The sequence below is a fragment of the Corvus brachyrhynchos genome, unplaced genomic scaffold (assembly GCF_000691975.1).
Source record: "Corvus brachyrhynchos isolate BGI_N302 unplaced genomic scaffold, ASM69197v1 scaffold83, whole genome shotgun sequence".
NCBI classification, from domain to species: Eukaryota; Metazoa; Chordata; class Aves; order Passeriformes; family Corvidae; genus Corvus; species Corvus brachyrhynchos.
Window position 1 is genome coordinate 10,289,987 of NW_008238464.1, and position 4,142 is coordinate 10,294,128.

The following is a 4,142-nucleotide window of genomic DNA, read 5'->3' on the forward strand; positions in this document are numbered from 1 at the left end:
CAGCAGGTTGTTCTCTTCGTTGCATTTGTAGAACATTTTGGGGAAAGAGGGTCAGAGAATGATATTAAAATTAAGGAATTAATACCGGTGAAAATATCCCAGTGGATTAAATAATCCATCTTTATTCCATGGTAGTACTACTACCTATGCTTTCTGATACCAATGCATTTATCAACAGCCATTTCTGAACCTTGTTCTGTCACCACAATCAATAAATCACCCTATTTGTGCATCTGGGATTGTTATGGGACCAGACTTACCATGCAGACATGCTGTTTGTGCATCTGGTACCTTGCCAGACTTATAGCATCAAATTGGTTACTCTAAAATATTGTCTGTGAAGGTCTCCCAGGGATTCAGACAGACAGATAATATACCGACCAACATGGGGAAGCCTAGTGGCCCCCAAGCCTGCTGCATTTGCAGATAACCCAGAAAGCAAGGAGGTCTCCCTTTCTAAATGTTTCCATGACGGTAGGCTATCCCCTTTAACACTGAGATGTGGCTACAAAATATCTTCCTCTTTCGTGTTTCTTCAAGAATTCAAGGATAATTTCAGATTAGAAATTCAACATAATCTGTATTGATACTGCCCAAGGGACAAAATGTAAGATGTTATGCCTTAACGGGAACATAAAATGTTTAAAAGATATAGGTAATGTCAGGATGGATGATAATTTTATGCCCCAGACAGGTGCACAATGTAAAATAAAAAGGTATAAGAACAATTGAGGTTGAGAGCACACAGTTAGAGGGAAAAGGCTTTCACAGAATGAATAATAAGCTTTCACAATGGTTTCACAATCCTGCTAAACAAGAAGATGATTTAAAGATACTTAAATCACTTAGAAAAGCAGAGACTACTTACCTTGAAGTTTGGCTTTTCTACCTAATCCTGAGTCCCATAGAACGAAAAATTTGGAAGTTGTCATACCTTTGGTTGTCCACAAAGCATTGATGGAAACTCACATCAACCTCCAAATACAGCTGTCAGGTTTATCAAGTGGAGGGAGATGAATCAGCAAACCTAAAACACAGTTTTCAATTTTAACTTTAACCACAGGTCAATACACAGTGCTATCTCACCATATTTTCCAAAACAGCATAGGATCTTCTTTAAAGCTGCTTTTATTGTTGATGAAGATTACTGGAGAGATTAACTGCAAAACACTGCTCTAAATTAAAAAGTGTAACTCTAAAAACTGCTGCATAAAGACAGAGAAACAATTAAATGTTAAAATTATGGAAATAAAATAGTTTTACATATGTGTATAAATAAGCTGTAAACCAGAATAACATCTCATTTTCTCTCTTTAAATATATGATAGGGACACACACTACTTATAACATGTATTCAGTGTAAATGCTTATATCTGTATTAAAAAAGGCAACTTCGACATGCACTTTGACTTCTTTAATTTCAGCACAATAACCTTTCCTTTGAAGGGCTGTTCTTTTCATTACTGTCTGGTAAAAAATGCAAATGGTGAAATTAAATTAAGTGTCTTGAGGCAGGCAGAGATCCAAATCAGGCCATTCTACTCCTGCTAAGTGACTACTGTGGTATTCTGCTAGCTTTGTGTCTGAAACAGACTGTTTTGGTCTGGGAGATGGAAACAGAAAACAGTTCAGACACTTTCTTTTAGAGATAATGGTGCCAGGGAAAGAAAGTCAATGAACGGCAATAAAAAACTGTACATGGATTTGCACATAAGGTTTTGTACACTGAGAGCTGAAACACTAAAGTGACTGCTGAAGCTTTGTATAAGCACCTTTATTGAGAAGGGATTTGAAGCTTAGCAGAAATCCTGGAAGGTTATTAAGATAGAGATCGGCTGCTGCACAGAATACAGAATCCTGGAAAAATCCACAGCATCGTCTTGATTTTGTAGCATCTGGCTCACATCACAAATGCCTTGAGCACTGTCATTCTGTGAACTGAATACCTGGTGTCAGGAAAATGGCCCTGAAGAAACAAATACTCACCAAGTCAGAATGAAGAGGAGTGTGAAACAGGAATAGAAAAATGTGAAATAGTAAGAAAGTCAATATACAAATGCATGCATCTAATTTTGACCACTTTAAATAAATTGCAGCAAACTTTGGGACTACCTGAAGGTAAGAATGATAAACCCTAAGAAGTGTAGGAATAATTTTTCCCTGTCAGATATGTCTAACATTTAACTTTAGCAGTATTGGGTTATTTCTTTAAGGTTCTTATGGCTGTGCACAACTGTACGACATTGTTTTTGATAACAGACTTGTATGTCAAAATGTTTGGACTGTAATTCCTTAGACTAGCAGAAGAAACTGGATATGTCTTTGCCATGGGCTGGTACCCTGGCTGTGCTGGACACCTTGTTCTCTGCAGAGAAAAGAACAAGCAAAATTTGGCAATTGACTCTCCTGGCTTCTGGAAGTAGTTCATATGTTTGTAATTTGTGAGTTTCTGGGACCAGACTAGATTAGATCACTGTTATTTGATACTGGTGGCATACCTGTGACTGGTAGCTCAGGATACTGTGTTTTGACCAGAACTCTCCCTAGGGGAGAAAAGCTAAGAAAAAAAAGGGGAAATACAATTTTTTTTCCTCTTCTCTCCCCCTTCAGTTATTTGTTCAAATCAGACGGCACATGAATTTGTATAAAGGTCATGTGGTTTCCCATCTTCTCATAATTTCTCTTAAAAAACCCAAATAAAACCAAACATAAAAAAGAACTGACCCCAAGAAAGCAAACAAAACAACAATGAAAACAACCAAGAGACACAGACTTCCTTTAATTAAAAATACAGGTAATCAAACAATTGAAACCATTTGTTCAAACCTACATCCTGTCAAAAGAAGGTTTGGTTTTATTGGTAGAAAGTAAAATAGTTACACTGAAAACTTTCCCTGATTTAGTTAGAAAATAAATAACCAAAGATACTACCTTCAGCTTTGGTTGAATTTATAGCTGTATTAACTATATATACACAGAAATTTTCTTCAGCTTTCAAGATGAGTAGGTTGAAGATTACAACACAAGTAATTCAAATAATTGGTATCAAGATGGGCTCCTTATATATCTAGCCTGTGGTATCTCTATGCTATTACTTATTTCCTATCTTTTCTGGGTGGGGGTGCTTTTATCTTTTTTTCGTGTTTCCTCTTTTCTTCTCCTCAGTATTCCAGAGATACACAGGTCTGTGAATCCAAATTTGCCAATGGTTTAGCCTTTCCAGCACACTGTACTATTTGACAAGCACAAAAATACATCTACCCACATACAAAAACTGGGGTTTTAGTAAATTGAGTCTCTCCTAAATGTGATCAAAAGGTTTTATGGCATTATTTCTACACTTGGTAGTGTTTTAAAACTTTTTGAGTTAAAATTGGAGAGAGTTTCAAACAGAGAAGATTGAATAAGCAGTTGTATTTGGTCTGGCTGAAATAATATTCCTCACAGCAGCTCTCACAGTGCTGTGCTTTGCATTAACAGCTAGAAAGGAGCTAATAAAATACCAGTGTTTATGAACTGCTGGGCAGCATCAGAGCTGTCTCTCCAATATTCCCCCCTTACCAGTAGGCTGGATGTGGACAAGATTTTGGGAGGGTATGTAGCCAGTACAGCTGACTCAAACTTACCAAAAGGGACATTCCATTCCATGTGATATCTACTCAGATATAAAAGCTAAGAGAAAAAAGTAGGAAGAGTAGGAGCACTCATTATTTTTGTTTATCTTCTGGAGAAACCACTATGTATACTGAAGCCTTACCTCCTGAGGAACGGACTGACACCAGTTGTTGATGGGAGGTAGAAAGTACATCTACTGTTTTCCTTTGTTTCTGCATGTGCAAACTTTGCTTCCACTTTATTAAACTGCCTTTACTTTGACCCATGATTTTTTCATCTTATTTCTTCCATCCTGTCCTGCTGACGAGGGGCATGATAGAATAGCTTGGTAGACACCTGGCATCCAGCCAAAGTCAACCCACCAGAGCCATGTTTTACAATAAAAATAAGAGTATAAATGAAACATCATACACACCTTTCAGCTTCTCCAGCTGCTGTTGCCACTGAAGCTTCTGTCATTCTGGAGACAGCAGGAGAGACTGGGACAGTGGAGGGGTTTTCAGCCACTGGGAGCTGGCAGAAGGGGG

General features: G+C 37.6%; 1 long non-coding RNA gene across 1 annotated transcript in view; it reads right to left on the bottom strand.

Annotated features, from left to right (window-relative positions):
- Nucleotides 1-4,136, bottom strand: part of LOC108447381 — a 9,007-nt gene extending 4,871 nt beyond the window's left edge. The window contains exons 1-2 of the long non-coding RNA XR_001862927.1: nucleotides 4,031-4,136; nucleotides 869-1,027 (exon numbers count right to left, since the gene is read on the bottom strand). This is a non-coding gene — a long non-coding RNA (uncharacterized LOC108447381). The remainder of the gene's footprint in view (nucleotides 1-868; nucleotides 1,028-4,030) is intronic.
- Nucleotides 4,137-4,142: the final 6 nt, after the last annotated feature.